The 17,427-nt window shown below is 36.8% G+C and overlaps 1 protein-coding gene across 1 annotated transcript in view; it reads left to right on the forward strand.

Moving 5' to 3' along the window:
- Nucleotides 1–17,427, forward strand: part of IL1RAPL1 (interleukin 1 receptor accessory protein like 1) — a 1,840,350-nt gene that overhangs the window by 566,127 nt on the left and 1,256,796 nt on the right. The window lies entirely within an intron of this gene.

Raw genomic sequence — 17,427 nt, forward strand, 5'->3', positions numbered from 1 at the left:
CCTGCCTGTACTAAAAGAGGTCAAGTTTGCCCTATTAGACTGTTCAATTCCAGGCCTGTTTTCTTATCAGCAGAAACTTGCCTCCTATTCATTTCTGTCAGCCAAAAAAACAATTTCCCAAGCCTGGAAAAAGCTACTGTATCTGTTTCAGGGGGTGAAAGATTGCATGACGACATTGATACTTAATGAACAGATGTCAAGAGCTGCAACACTCATGCCAAGTTCCTCAAAATTTGTAAACCATGGCTGTCATATGCCTTTTCTACCTTCCCTCCAGCTAGCTTTGGCCGTCTGTGACGGATGACCCAGATGTTCCTGAGCCCTTCCCCTTTCTCCATCTCCTGGTCCTTATCCTTCTGGCCTCCCTTTCTTTCCTAGACTCCCCTATTCCTTCTCTAGCTCCCTACTCGGTAGTTCAGTTTTGGCTGTACATTGCACCACATTTTTTGTTTCGATAGGCTTAGGGGGTGCTCTGTAGTTATGGGGAACCTCTCTGAGATCCCTGCATCCTGATGGTATCTTTCACATTTAAATTTACTACTATTGAGTTAGCTCTCATTTCTTCTGTTTGTGTTACTTTATTTTTGCCCTTCTTATGAGTTAATACCTGTTCCAACTTTAAAGTTAGCCCCTGTGTGGGTGGACCTTTTGCATATTAACCACATGTTAAAACTGAGTAAAAAATTATTGAAACAAAACAAAAATAAAGTAAACATAAAAAAAAAAAAAAACTATAGATATGGCATAACATATGTTTCATTTAAAGTAGAGTGTTAGAAGTAAACATTATGTAAGTTATAAGGTTGGTGTACCAATCTGTCCATGGTTTCCTTGCAAGCACAGGTAGCATAGAAAAATAGTCATGCTGATGGAATTACACACTGTAACTGATCCACTTCAAAAGAAACTTTCACCCCATGGCTGCAACATTTGGCAAAAGGTTGATACAGACTGGTTGTCACTTAACAGAACACAATGTTTATCTAGTGATTTGAAGTAGAACATTCAAAATTGAGCATTGAGTGGGCTGGTGTGGGTTGGTTTTACACATTATTCATTAACTAAATTAAATCGGAGGTTAAACTTCAATTGTGCAGTAATGGTGAGGTAATCTGGTCTGATAACTATGCATGTCAATAAGGTTTTAATGAAAAATGTGTTTGTGGCTGTGAATTTCTAAGCCAGGACAAGCTAAAGTAAGGCCTGTACCTGGAGTAAATTGGAGCCCGAGGCACAGAGACCTTGAGCAGATTTACACTGCCTTGTACATTGGTCTGGTTTCACACAAAAAATTATCTTTGACCCCACTGATTGTTGATAAAAATTACACATTTGCTGGTCTGATGGATCTTTAAAAATATTCCCCTTGTTTTATTTGATCTCTTAATAAAACTATTTGAAATTAAAAAATATTCCCCTATTTGCGTAAAAAAGTTAGAAATTTTTTTCATAATTAAGGGACATTTTTAACAAATAATAGAACTAATAACAATTCATTCATAAAAAAAAAAAAAAAAAATTGAGTATCATTTTTTTTAGAAACAAAGTGAACACACTGCCCAAAATCAGTGACAAAAACACAGAAATAGTTTCACTCTTTTATACCTTACAATATTATCAAAAACGGTCCATACAGAGAGAAAAGTGTACTCCAGGGTATTGCTAAAATGCAATATCAGATTTCTCTTGCATGATAGTAAAATGCTGGAAGACAAAAGCTGCCCTTTAATCCCACTTTCATTTTCCATTTTTCTCAATTCAGTGCTTTGTACCTAAGGAGTCCCCAAGGAAAAATCTCAGCTAATGAAGAATAGCTAACAGTATGGTTTGACACTTAGGATATGTGACACCTGCCCTATATAGATCTCAGGCATAAAGTAGATACAGTGTCTAGAATAAAGAAAAATGTACACGCTATTTATCATTTAGGTTTCCTCCTTCTAAACATCATCAAACACTGCTGTTACACACTTGCATATAACAAAATGGCTGTGTGTCTTGCGTATTAAACTTGTGTTAGCTTGTGATAGGTGGTAAGTAGATTAGATATGTGGTATTAGGTTTTAAACTGGTGATGCTCCACAGTTACAGCGGTGTTCTGTATGTTCAGCAGTTGCAGCTATGGCAACAATTTCCAGCTTGCTTACTTAAAAAAGTATAAAAAATCAAGCACGTCTTTGTTGATACCATTCTGGGCTCATTTTTAGTAGGTACTCTGTCAAAATAAAACAACACTTCCCTAAACATTTACTATTTACTAGCTACCTGTGAGGAAAACATGGTAGAACTAACATGCTGCTATTGTTAAAGTGGAGGGCCACCCTGAAAAAAGAAAATACATAAAAAATTAGAAAAAAAATCATTAAAAAAAAATGAAAAAAATTTTTTTTTTACTTACCAGAAATGCCTGTTGCTAGGCACATCATCCTAATCTGCCTCTTCCTCCTCCGCTGAGATCTTCTTTCTTCTCTCCTCTGTGCGGCGTCTTCTGGGTAATGGGTCACGCTGTGTTCTGGGAACTGTGTGTCCCAGAACACAGCACGTCCCATTCACAAAGCGCTGCGTGACTCGCGCATTCGCAGTTGGAAACGGGCAGTGAAGCCACGAGGCTCCACTGCCTTTTTCCCTTACACAAAATGGCGGTGCCGGGACCGAGGGACGGGTGGCCGACATCGCGGGCACCCTGGACAGGTAAGTGTGCTTATTAAAAGTCAGCAGCTACAGTGTTTGCAGCTGCTGACTTTTAATTTATTTTTTTTCAAAACCGGCCCTCCTCTTTAATTAGTTGTTTATTACAAATAAAATTTTAATTTTATTAAGTTAATTAAGTTTTATTTGAGTTAATCATAGAACATAGAACCCCATAGAACCCTACCAACTGGAACCAAACCTAGGCACTAAAAGTAGTTTGGACTACTGGTTTGGACTACTGGTAAATATAAATTGTCATGGTAGTAGGGATAGCAAGTAATTTATTGAATGATCAATAAAAAAAAACATTATTACACCAATATTAATATCAATAATAATCACCTCAGAACCGAAAGGATTTACCCCTTAATGACTAGGCCATTTTTTGCGATACGCCACTGCATTACTTGACTTAACTGACAACTGTGCAGTCATGCAAAATTAATGTCCTTATTTTCTCACACATATAGCTTTCTTTTGGTGGTATTTGATCACTTCTGCAGTTTTTATTTTTGCGCTATAAACAAAAATGCGGCTACGCTTGATGCATTTTTCAGGCACGTGAAAAGAAATTGTGAAAAAAGTAGTGTGGGGTTCCCCCCAGGTTCATACTTCAGGTCTAGTATGGAATTGGAGGGGACCCCCATGCCAAAATAAAAATATGTTATGTGGTCCCCCAAAATCCATACCAGACCCTTTTACAAGTATGCTGTCCTGCAGGTCAGAAAAGGGAGGGGACGAGAAAGTGCCCCCTCATGAACCATACCAAGCCGCATGCCCTCAACATGAGGGGGGAGAGTACTTTAATGAGGACAAGGACCTCTTCCAGACAACCATAGCCAGTGGTTATCAGGGTCTGTGGGCGGGGGTGGGAAGACAGCAGTGGAAAGAGACAGAGGAAGGAGAAGACAGCAGGAAGAGACAGCTCAAGGAGGAGATGGTGGGAAGGAGAAGATGGTGGGAAGAGACAGTGGTAAGGAGAAGACAGCAGGAAGAGACAGAGCTAGAGAAGACAGAGCTATTATTAAAGGAATTGACAAAAAAAAACAGCTCTTGTGTTTTTATTACATTTCACTGCTTTTTTGGTGAATGGGTAGGGGTACAATGTAACCGATACCCATTCACATGAAGAAGTGGGATCTTAAAGGGGAGCTTCCAGATTCCGATAATCCCCCCGCTTGCAGACCCTGACAACCACTGGCTAGGGATGTTGGGAAGAGGCCCTTGTCCTCATCAACATGGAGAAAAAGTGCTCTAGGATGGGGAGCGTAGAGCCTCCTCTGCTTCAAAGTAGCCACCCCCTCATGTTGAGGGCATGCGGCCTGGTATGGTTCAGGAGGGGGTGGCACTTACTCGTTCCTTTTGTTTCCTGACCTGCCAGACGGCAATCTCGGATAAGGGTCTTGTATTGATTTTTGGGGGACCCCACACCATTTTTTTAATTTTGGTGTGGGGGTCCCCTCCAAATCCATACTAGACTAGAAAGGCCTGGTATGGACCTGGGGGAAGCCCACACTGTTTCTTTGAGAATTTTTTTGCCAGTCGTTTTTTTTTTTTACATTCAGATGTCAGTGGGGAACCCCGCTGACAGCTGATGACTCATCGGTTGCTAAGGACGCCGCAGCCGGCTTCCCGGTCCCCTGCTTATCAACCAGCTATATACAGTGGTAAAATAAGAATGGCAAAATACAAACACATAAAAAATTGCATAAAAAAATGCACTACTTTCTGGTGAAGCTCCATTGAAGTCTATTAGCCACAAATTGCAGGAAAAAAGTCTAGACCCTTTCCAAAAATGTACCAGCCACAAAACACATAGATGTGAACTATTACCTTAGGAAACCATGTTACATGGACTGTAGTGTGCTTGTGCAAACTAAAAAAAATGCACAAAAAATGCATAGGTGTAAACGTAGGGTTAGGGACTTTTTTTTACATTGCCGCAAATTATACACCAAGTGCCAATTTTTTGGGACTGGTGACACCAATACTGTGATCAGTGCTAAAAAAAATGCACTGTCACAGTATACATGACATTGGCAGGGAAGGGCTTATCATCGGGGGCAATCAAAGAATTAAATGTGTTCCCGGGAATGCTTTCTAACTGTATGTGGGATTCTGACACTAGACAAAAAGATCTGTGTTCCTGTTTAGTAGGAATCGCAGATCCTTCTCTTGCTCTGTGACAGAATGACAGTCTGCCTTGTTTACATAGGCAGACTGCCATTCTGTCATTCCCCCAAACAATCGCGGGTGGCCAGCGGCCATAGCAACCATTGGACCCGCTGATTGGCTCCTGCTGTGCCCAATCACAGCGGGAATCTGTAGTTGGTGGCATGCATGCACTTCAGACCAGGGAGCAGGAACAATGTTCAGGCACATTGTTTCATGCAGCTGGGCCACTCTGCCACAATATATATATGAGGTGGGCGGTCTGGAAGTAGTTATTAAAATGTCCACAAATTTGCTATCACTATAAGTATTAAATTAGATCCTCCATCACATATTACTGTTAAGCATGGATAAAAACAAGAAATAAAAAGACAATGAAATAGTCAGTAAATCTAAAGCCTATTTCTTGAAGCAGATATTTCAATCCCACAATTTCAGCACCAAAATGTCCTTGTTTAGATTTGAAGATGAAGGGTCAATTTATAGTTAGGGATGAGCGGACATGCCATAGTTTGGTTTGCAGATGGTTTATGAATCTGGTTTGAAATTCCCTAAGCTACCCTAAGTCTGTAGAACTTGAATCTCGTTACAAAGTTCTGGATACTATATAAAAAATGATTGAAAGCTGGATACTGTTAAGGGTATGGCAGCAACATCATATTCTCGTTAATTGCAGCTTGGGAAATAAAGGCTTTTTTTCAAGTAGCTTTAGCAGGATGTTTTCATGAAGTGATTGTAGGCTTTCATGCTTTTTCATTAGGTGGTTGTAGTCTCACTGAGTGGCAGAAAAAATTGGCCAGTAGTTTAGTGAGGCTGCTTTTGCTGATTACATGAGCATCCTGCTGCTCAGCCAATTTCTATCAAACTCTCAATAAGAAGATAATTAGAAGACCAGATGACACATCATTGTAAAATTGGCCAACAGCAGGACCATTTTAATGAACAAGGCTAGGCTCAAAGAAATTAGGGACAAAAAGCACAGGTAGAGATTTTACTATAAAAAAGTAAGATGCTACAGATGATACACTAGTGTAACATTGGCCAACGGGAGGATAGTTTTTATAGGTGATAATAGGCCTAACCAGTGTATTCCTGACCTTTATTTTACTATGGGGATAATGCGTTGTGGTGAATATGAGTGATATAATGTGAGGTGGTTTAGGTGCACTTAGTTTTATTTTTCTTTCAAAGGATACAGCTGCATGCTGTGAACAAAAAGCCATTTTCAAGAGTGGATGACCAGTAACAAGCCAAGACTTTTTTTTATTTAGGGTAGAGTAGACGAGGATTTATTTTTACTGTCTTTGTCCCACTTCAGAGATTTGCCAGCATTTGTCCTTTAGATACAGGGAAGAATCCCTCCATAGTGAAGAAAATACTTTATTTCTATTTCTCTTCTGATGAGAACTTTTTTGGCAACAATGAATTTTACGGTTCTTTGAATAAAAAAAGTCTAGTGCTGAGTTTGAAAAACCAAACATTAATATACTGCTTATGTGCAGCAGTCTAAGAAAAGATATGACTGCCACTGAAGTACTTTAAAATATATATTAGCACATAAATATAGAAATAAGCTTTAAAAAGCAGGAAAGAAAATATATGTAGGGATAAGAACACATATAACACAATTGGTAAACAAAAAACAACATTAGTGAGACTGAGAGGGATAATCAATTTGTGATGATCAAGCATAACAAAGACCAAAGCACTATGCAGCCTTATCACAATTTTATCAATCTGACCATTCATGTGGAATCTGATCATGGCCTTATGTTTATGGCTAACCTAAAATAAAGAAAGCATTTGGAAAATTGGAATGGAGTGTAAAAAACAAACAAAAAAAAAAAAACAAGATAACCAACTACCTCCTTGAATATCTCCCACCAACGGCTTGCACAAAACTATTTAATGTATGTGTTTTGCGGTATTGATTAGAAAACAAAGGCATCGTGCTTAAAAATAGATGTTTTGTTCGTTAGCGTAGGTGTATTTTTTTATGGTTTAATACATTTCCAGAACAATGTTCAGTTCGACTTGCAGCTGCCATCCCTTTGCTTTTAGTAATTTCAACTTAATTTATTGAATCTTTTTTTAACTGAATTGAAACCTTGGAAACAAGACAGCAATGCTATAAAGAACAGAGAAATATTATGTAAGCATTTTATAAGATTCAAATCTTTAATTGAAAGTATCTGCATCAGACAAAAAAATATTTATGCTGCCCATACATGGAACATGATGGTAATTTAGTTTGTCCATCCAAGTATCTCCTTTGTTCTCTATGCATGAATATCATGCAAATCACTGGTTCTGCAATATTACCCTTAAGATACCTTTATAGATTAGTATCTAGTATGGGGAATGATGAGTGATTGCTTATAACCTCTAGTCCTTCTGTGACTGGTATCCATTTAGGATCCCGCTTTTGGTAACTGACAGGGGGCACAATGGATTTTATTTTAAAGAGTTTCCTGTGCCCTTTAATGTCACTTCTCTCTAAAAGAAGAAACATACTTGCCTATTAGGACAACTCCTAAAAAAGGCATATTACAATCTTATTGTGAGACCTCTGATTTATTTGCCAAATCAATAAGATCTGGTTCATGCTTTTGAATTTAAAAATGTACACAAATGGCTACCCTTTTCTTTACTCCTTGCTTCTGACATTTTTTTTCTGTTTTCTTTTCCCATGTATGTACCATGTTGCTGCATTGCATTGCTCTCATTTATAATTTAATTTTGACCTTTTGTCTTGTTATATGCACTGGTATGGGCTGGTCCACATTTGGTCTGCTGCTGTGGCCTCAATGTGGGTCACCGCAGTTATTGTTTTCATTTTCTGGGACATTGCTTCTTCACTAACTTACTTTTACTCATTTGTGCAATGTTTGTGTAATTGCTTTATGGTGCATATGCTATGTCACTTCCAACTCTTTAAGTTCTTTACTTTTTTTCTCATGCTACTATTGTTTTCTGTGAAACGTGAAAATTTTTTCTATAAATAAATAGTTCATTAAAAACGTTTTACGCAAATATGCTGTTTTTTTTTCTATCGCTGTGATAGAGGCATTTCTGTTAAAATGCTGAAAAAATGTTGCTCGTTGAAATATACTCTAATCAATTCTAAAGTCACAGTCTGTGCAAATTAATCCACTAACAGAATTATAATGCACTGAAACATTACTCCATACAACTATTTGTTAATATTATTAACATTATCATGTTACTGTTAAAAGAAATTGAAATAACACAACCTGCGATAGAAGAATCCTTATACTTGTCTATCTCAAAGCCCCTGCTAAGAACTTTACTTTCTTGCAAAGCTACAGTCTCTGGTGGAATCTTTACATCCGTGCCGAGCTGCATGCTGTGGTTCCATCCACTAGCCCCTAAGTCAATACAGAACATAGAAAGGATGTAGAACATGGAGAATGGAACATAGCACATGGCAAAGGTGTAGGCAACTGACAGTCCTGAAAGTGTCAGATGTGAAAATTCTGGAGGAGCCTGGCAGAGGCTGTAAAGATCAGGACAGGCGAGTGTAAACAGTTATTGCATAGTCTCATTTTTGAAAATAGCACAGTAATTTTTAGAAAAAACTATATTTTATTCAAATATGTTAAGGATATATAATAATAAATAAAGTTGTTTCATATACACAACATAATAGAGCTGTTTTCATATTTTATCACTCTAGAAAATATTTAGAGGTCATGGAAGTTCACAATAAAACCTACTGGGCATCTATGATAGATATTTGCTCTTATCTATTGGAAGTCATTTTGTTTTTTGATGAATGCTGCTTTCTCCATGTCCATAGTGCTGTTCTTCCAATAGGGTTACTATTTATGATATCAATACAGCACACTCCATTTTTAAACTCGGGGAAAGACTCCTGACCTATGATAAAACTGGAAAAAAAATGACAACTTGGTGCAGCAAACAGAAATAAAACTTTAATGGATGCTGGCCTTTGTGCTATTTGTCAAAACTAGCTGCACAAATTCATGGATTTTACTTCAAGAATTGGTTATAAATGGCTTATGCAGCTAAATAATCCATTCTTGTAAGTTCCAAAGTGATAACAGTTAGAGGAAAACTGTTGTTACAAGTATTTTTGTGATATGCTATTCCGCAGTGTTTACAAATAACGTGCACAAAAATATAACAAGGTCAATTAATTTGGAATCAAAATCTCAGTGAATCTGTTATAAGAATCACTTAAAATGTTGCTTTAGTACATAATAATTATTGGTAGGAATGTCTAAAAATTATAATTCTTTATGAACAGACTTTCCTTCCTAATATGCATTGTTTTATCTTACCAAAAGCAGCCAAAAAGAGATTTTATTCCCAATAAAGGTTTATTTTGTAAATGTAAAGATTCAATAAAGTATACCTTCTACATTTATATTAGATATAAAGGATGTATAAACATTGTTTATAAACAATGGTATAAAAAATACCAGCTGTAATAACATATAACAATGTACATTTCTAGTAAAATGTAACATCAAATACGCTTACAGAAAAGAAAAAAAAATGATTAGCAAAGATATTAATCATTTATAGTTTTCCAGGGGTAGTAGTATTGTGAGATGTGGGCTGGGTGGTATTTGTTTTAGTTAGATTGCTAATGGCATTAGTAAATTTGGTAGTGATGGTAATGGTAGACCAAGAAGACATGTAATATATCTTTTGACAGAAAATATTTCTTGTGAAATTCTCTCTATGACTAAGATTGCCCTACTGTGTTTAGTCTGTCTAGAATATATTGTTAAGCTTCCATTAGATTATTGAAGGAATCTGAGAGTGAGGTGAATAAATTCCAGAGCCTCCAAGTTCTATGGAATTGCATGTACTCAGACTGGTCTGGAGTGGTAAGTGGGGTACCCCAAGGCTCGGCCCTGGGACCAATTCTGTTGAATTTGTTCATAAATGATATCGAGGTTGGTATTAAAAGCTCAAGTTCAGTGTTTTCTGATGATGCAAATACATATAAGTAGGGCAATAACTTCCCAGCAGGATATATAAACTTTATAAGAAGACTTGAATAAAAAATCGGGGTAGACAACTACATGGCAAATGAGGTTTAATGTTGAAAAATTTAAAAATATGAATCCAAGTTACTCACTAGGGGGAGAACCCCAGGAGAGAGAAAGATATGGGAGTTCTAGTAGAAGACAGACTGAGCAATAGCATGCCATGTCAAGCTGCAGCAAGCAAAGCAAGCAGACTATTATCATGTGTTAAAAAGGGAATTTACTCCAGAGATAAAATGATAATTCTGCCACTTTATAAAATGGTAGTTTGGCCACATCTGGAGTATTCCATGCAGTTCTGGTCATTAATCCTCGGGAAGGATGTGCTGGAACTGAAAAGAGTCTGGTGATTACACAATTATTAGGGGGACTAGAGGAACTCAGTTATGAGGAATGACTACAAGAACTAAACATATTTAACCTGGTGAAGAGACACTGAAGAGGAGATATGATAATGATATACAAATTCCTCAATGGTGATCCCAGCATAGGAACAAATGATTCAGTCGCAGGGAGTGTAGAAAGACACGAGCCACTCAATGAAATTGGAGGAGAAGCTGTTTAACCTTAAGATGCATAGGGGTTTTTTGACTGTCAGGGTGGCACGGATGTGGAGCTCCCTTCCACAATTGGTGGGGTCAGCAGGAAGTTTTGATAGTTAAAAAAACGATTGGACGTGCATCTTAGTGAACACAATATACAGAAATATGGGAAATAATTATCAACATAAACACAAACACACACACACAGGTTGAACCGGATGGACTAGTGTCTTTATTCAACCTTACCAGCTATGTAACTATGTAAGTATCTTACAGATTGAGCAGATCTCATGTGTCAAGAATGCCTTTAGGGTAGTACATCTGAGCCTGAAATAAATCTCCATTGCTATCCAGCCACTCTTATCAATACATCAGTTAGGATGTAAAGTATTTAAGTAGTTAGGTTGGTGGTTTTCTTCTTCTTGTAAATATTAATTAAAATCAATTAAATGTGAGATCTGGCCAGTAAGGGAAAACTAGCAACTGCCATGTGCAAATGAGTTCAGATAGAGGTACACATCTCAAAAGTGCAATGTAAGTCAACAAAATTCTAAACCAATGCCACCAAGTAAAAAAAAAAAAATGAGCGTATCCATCTTCCGCTACTTCTTCATTGTCCATTCACTGTCATTACTGATTTAATGATATCAGTAATTTGTAAACCTTTATTTAAGGAGGAACATACAGATCGGGTGATTTTACATCACTCTGACATTTTCATATGCATGTTTGTTTTTGTGACAGTAATAGGAACCAGGGACAGTTGGGCAACTAGCATTTTCATTATTATTTTCTCATTACAGGTGTGGAAATGCTGCTGCAGAAATCAATGGAGAATAAGAGGCAGAGTTTCCATATGAATGGTCATGTGGATATATAATTAGGGATAGGTTAAGTAAAGTCACAACACCTTAAACCAGGAATGTCCTACTCTAGTGAAAAAGATTATAAAATCAAGTAGGAAAATGAATTAAGCAGCTTAATAATCATTTTCCGAACCAAACAAATCTGACGAACAGATAGTAAATATCTGATCAGGATATTTGCTTACAAATCTGTCTACTATTGAGAGAATTAGCATCAGCGATCCAGGTAATCATCATTTGAGAAATTAACAATTTTCTTTAGAATAAAAATAAATATTTAGACAATTAAAAATAACATTTTGTAAACTCACTGTCTTTGAAAATCTATTTGCTAATTATCAGCTCCCTCCATTTCTTTCTCCCTGTCTCTTTTTCGCTATTTCTTTCCTCCTCTCACTCTCTTACTCCCTGCTGTGTATTGAAATAGTCATATTACTTTTCTGTTAATGCAACATTAAAAATATTGTTGTTAAACTAAGATTAGTGTTATTCTTTGTTTTTGCTTGTAATTTTGCTTGTCTTATGCCCTATCATTAATTCACTTCATGATGGGTATTTTGTTGTTCCTGGAAATTAGTGTATTTTGGCCTGGTGTTAAACCTTGTGGCAATGCATTAATAGCTATTTTTGGCATCCTATCCCAGTGACCCTGTACAGGGAAGGAAGGTGAGGGATTGACCCAACAGGGTCAAAGACAAAAACCTAACTGAGATTTTAATTGTCTCCCACTGTATCTATTGCTGGAAACAAAACTTGGGTTAGGCTTTAATGCTGTCTGTGTCCTTATTGGGGAGATTTTACTTAAATTCGAATTCCGTATGATACCCATTACATTGGCAAGAAGACACAGACAGCAATACTCTATCTAACAAATACACAATATTTATGCTGGAGACAAGTTTGAAATTATTTTTTGGATCAATACATTAATGCGTTATCATCAAGTTTTATTTAAAAGATACAACTTTGGCCGCGTACACACGGGCGGACTGTATGGCCTACTTAGTCCGTCAAAACACATTTCAGCGGACAGTCCGCTCGTGTGTGGGCTTCAGCGGACTTTTTCAGCGTGCAGTCTGGCATACTAAGTATTTCGGATTTTTCGAAATTCTGTCCGTCATACTTTGGTTTCAGCGGACAATCCGCTCGTCAGTAGGCTAGTTCGACGGACTAAGAATGGCGCATGCTCAGAAAGGATTTACACGGCGGAAGGTTGCATTGCTGTGTATTGGACTTCCTATTTCTAGTCCCGTCGTACGTGCTGTACACGTCATCGCGCAAGCTTTCGACGGACTGTTTGTGCATCCGTGTGTGGTCAAGTCAGTTCATTCGAAAGTATGACGGACTGTCCGTGGGATTGTATGACGGACTAAGTAGGCCATACAGTCCGCCCGTGTGTACGCGGCCTATTACACATACAAAACTTGGAAAATACGGATTAAAAATATGTTCAAGTGTATGTTTTTCCTAATGATACAATGAGAGTAAATTGCAAAGACCCTATAGTACAGTAAATGTTGCAACTTCTATGCATATACATTATTTTGCAATTACCCAGTTTATTTACACATTATTAGTGCATTAATAATGTATTCTCAAAGTCAACCTGTCACAACATGTGGACAATTAAAAATGAATAAAAATCATGAATAGAAGTTGAATCAGTAAAAACTGCATGGCAAAACAATCTGTAATTTCTTATCTAATAGATACGCTTTAAAAATGTAAACTTATCAGTCTTTAGATGAGGTGTCTGCATTCATTTTTTTATTTTTTTTTCCTTTATTAGTGGTAGGCAATCTTTGAAAGGTGGACATCTACCTGAACAACATGAAAAAGATCAAAGGTCACCAGGATTCAACACCTTTTTTTTTAAATAACTAATTAGCAAGGCCTGACTAAATTGTATTGAAAACTTAGAAACATCTATAAAAAAGGGTCATTGTAAAAATATAAACATAGCCTACCTTAAAAGAGGATAGTGTTATTCAGTAGAACAAGGACAGTGTCAGTAGGGCAGTGGATAGTGTCAGTAGGGCAGAGTATGGTGTCAGTGGGGTAGACAATGGTGTCAGTAGAGCAGTGGATGGTGTCAGTAGTTTTTTATTTGTATTATTTTATTATTTATTATTTTTTACAATTTTATTTTTTTATCATTTTTTACAACATTATTATTTTATTTATTTATTTTATTGTTTAGGATCCCCATTGGGGGACTTTGGCAGTGGACAGAGACAGACAGTGTCAGTAGAGCAGGAGATGGTGTCACTTGAGCAGCGGGTGGTGTCATTAGGGCAGAGGATGGTGTCAGTTGGGCAGTGGGTGGCGTCAGTAGTTTTTTATTTGTATTATTTTATTATTTATTATTTTTTACAATTTTATTTTTTTATCATTTTTTACAACATTATTATTTTATTTATTTATTTTATTGTTTAGGATCCCCATTGGGGGACTTTGGCAGTGGACAGAGACAGACAGTGTCAGTAGAGCAGGAGATGGTGTCACTTGAGCAGCGGGTGGTGTCATTAGGGCAGAGGATGGTGTCAGTTGGGCAGTGGGTGGCGTCAGTAGTTTTTTATTTGTATTATTTTATTATTTATTATTTTTTACAATTTTATTTTTTTATCATTTTTTACAACATTATTATTATTATTATTTTATTTATTTATTTTATTGTTTAGGATCCCCATTGGGGGACTTTGGTTAAATATCAGAGGTCTATACAGTTCAAGAAAAAGAAAGGGACTGAGGACAGAGATTTCCCAGTGACTTTCTCTGCAGCCTCAGCTGCAATGGACAGTGAATGAATTGGAGGCACTATGTGCTGAGCAGCTTTCTGTTCATTCACAAACTGAAGCATAGTAAACTAGTTTTCTGTGAGAGTACCGATCACTGACAGTGTTCAATGAGAAAAGGAAGGGGTCGGCAAATAACAATGTGCAACTTTTATTACCTCAAGACTTTTTCAGGAGCTTCTTCTAAAGCCTAATAGCTGAAGCAGCTTGACCATGTATATTATTTAAAATAAAAAATAAAAAGCAAAGTAAAAAACAAATACATTTTAAGTACAGGAAGAATGTAACTCTCTCCCCCTGCCCCAAGTATGGCAACTCTGGTGCTAGCCGACTGTGCATTCAGACATCCAGTACTGCCATTGTGGTGAGGTGAGAATCTTCATTACTGTGTAAGGCACAATCTGGAGCCTACAAATGGCTAACTTTCCTTAAACCTAGTAGCTGAACACAGGAACAGCATATTGAAGGAAAGATAAATATGCTGGTGGGGCCAGTATTAAAGTGAACCTGAGGCTCTGCATGGGCAAATCACAGATCAACAAAGTCCACACGAAAGTGACATATAAATGTCTTTAAAAACTCTGATGTATTCAAAGTCTTGAAATTCATAGACACAAAGAAAATTGGAAATGTGGATTCAGATTCCATTGTTTAGCATATGTGGGTGTGATTTTCATAGTTAGTGAGACTTTTTGCAACCACGGTGCTTAAAAATAAAATAACTTTACAATTAATTTTGATGTTCCATCCTGCTCATATAAAAATGCAGAAAAAGTTACTCATTATGACCGACAAAACCACTGCCTCTTAGAAGGTTATATTTTAATTATGTTTATTAAAGTGTTCCCGAAATAGCTAGTTTACAAATGACCTGCTTATTTTATGCACAGCATTAGTTTTACTCTGACTAATCACCGTTAGGCTATGTATTTTAATGTGTTGTTTTTATAAAAGGAAACAACATTTGTATAATTCCTTTACTGTAAGGACATTAGCTGGAAAATTCAAATAATATATAATTGCAATATCTTTTAAAGTAAACCTGTGACAAATGTGGGCTTACAATCTAAAGAAAAAAGAGATACATTTTCTAGAAAAAAAAAAAAAAAAACACAAAAAAATAAACAAGACATCCTAAGATTTAGGCAACTAAGCCTTTATATAAATTCCTTCCTTTCAATCTATTACTGTAAAGTGGGGGTTGGCAACCCATCAATTGCAATCTACCCATCGATCGCGGGCAGGTGACAGGTAGATCACACCCCTTGGTTGATAAAATACAGCTGATCACTTTCACTAAATGCAGCCCCAGCTGCCCCTCCTATCCAGGTTCCCCTTCCTGGTCTTGTCCAGCCCCTGTGTACTTCCTTGGCATATTGTGGACAAAGTGGGGTTGATTTATTAAAGTCAAAAAAATTGATCACTTCATATTCATATTGATCACAAGGGAATGTTCCATCGAGCTTAGTGAATGTAGTGGATTTTTACAGTTTTAAAAAGCCATAATTGGATGATGGAAGTCAGCATAGCGTCACCTCATTCATTAAGATCTAAGAAAAAATTCCCTTGCAAAGAGAAATTTCCCTTTCAAAGTGAACAGTCTAGTTGCCTCAACCCAATATAAAAAATAAAATGTCATTTAAAAAAAAAAAAAATTCAGATGTTGCTGCACTTATTTTGCAAGTGTCATAAATAATTCACAGTTTTTAAGAGTCTGCCTTTTTCACAAGTGATTCTTTTTCTATGCAAGAGTTTTTGCCTCAGTGTGTGCTAGTAGACCCAATTTATAAAGTGGCATGACAGCACTACTGAAAAAGAGGCAAGCTTATCTATTTTACAGTCTGTAGAACAGGGATGTTGACTTTCCATAATACCCTGCTGAGTCATTCTGTATTTGGCTAAAAAGTACTCCATATTCTGCTCACCTGTTTTAAACTTTTCTTTTTTAATATATTTTTTTTTAATTCTTTACTGTCTGTTTGCTTCTGTTCACATTTTTGACAGTTTAAAATATTTAAGAATGATGTACGTTCCTGAGTGAACTTTAAAATCATAGTTCAGTGTTTTCAAAGTACACTTTTTTTTAAAATTCATATTTTGATATAAATTGTGCAGAAAACAGTATGTGAACTTCAACGGGTCAAAAAGACAAACAATAGAACGGATGTACTTTGTTCAGTTTGCCATTCTTTATACATAGATATTCGTGTGCTTTTCATAATAATAAAAAAAAAAAACATGCTGCTCAGAATCATTCTTTACTGGATTTTAATGTTCTCACTGTGGATGGTTTCTATCCATTTTCCATTCTGAAATATGTTACCCAGTACAGGTAACAGAACATCCAAACATTATTCTGGTAGATTTAAGGGATGTATAAACATTAGATGATAATCACCTAATCTGGCTCATGTATTGTAATCTAACATAAAGCTGACACTGCTATCATCTGTCCACTGCACAGACATGCCCACACATACAATACGCATGTGAACATCCTTAGAATGATCATTAGAATGCAAGCCCTATCTAATGCTTAAAGTGTGAATTATATAAATCATGGCATGTCTACCTTCATTAGTATAACATTCCAGAATATATAATAAAAGGTAAAAAAGTCAATATCATGCATCTGGTAAAGCAAGTACAAAGTGCCAAGTACCTTAAAGCCAGCCAAAACTCCAAAAAAAAGATCATCACAAGGGACATAACTTAGGATATCCTCCTAGCAGGTGAACTCCTCCTCTGCTGTTCCTACTGCCATAATCACCCTGTGTAGTGGGGATTAATAGAACTAAGAAGCTGTAACAGGCTCTCATCAAGAATGCCAACTATCCCCACACGTACTGCCAACTACAGCTTCCATCAATAGAAAGTGATCTATTTATGGATGGGGTGGACTTTTCACTCATTCACCCATGCTCCATTCATAGATCGCTTTCCATTCACAGAAGCTGTAATAGGTAGTTGGGATGAGTTTAAAGTCTCTCTGTAAATCAAACACAGGATGACACAAGTTATCTTCTCTTGCTTAAACTTTAGGAATAAGGTTTTTAAAAAATCAACTTGTTCTGGCTGTAATGATGGAAATCCAAAGTACTTTGCCCCCATACACCACAGCCATAATCTACTAGTGCTACTGGAGTTAATAACAGCACTGAACCTGCAACAGGCACTCATCAAGAGTGCCAACCATGCCTGTCCTTTCTGTCCACCTCCACCAATTATAGAAGCTGCACTATGGATAGAAAACGAGGATGAATGAAAGGTCCTCCTTTACATCCGATATATTATAATATTATAGTACAGCTATAAATAG

Source organism: Lithobates pipiens, unplaced genomic scaffold (genome assembly GCF_037356315.1).
Source record: "Lithobates pipiens isolate NorthernLeopardFrog02 unplaced genomic scaffold, aLitPip1_a1.2 Scaffold_16, whole genome shotgun sequence".
Lineage (NCBI taxonomy): Eukaryota > Metazoa > Chordata > Amphibia > Anura > Ranidae > Lithobates > Lithobates pipiens.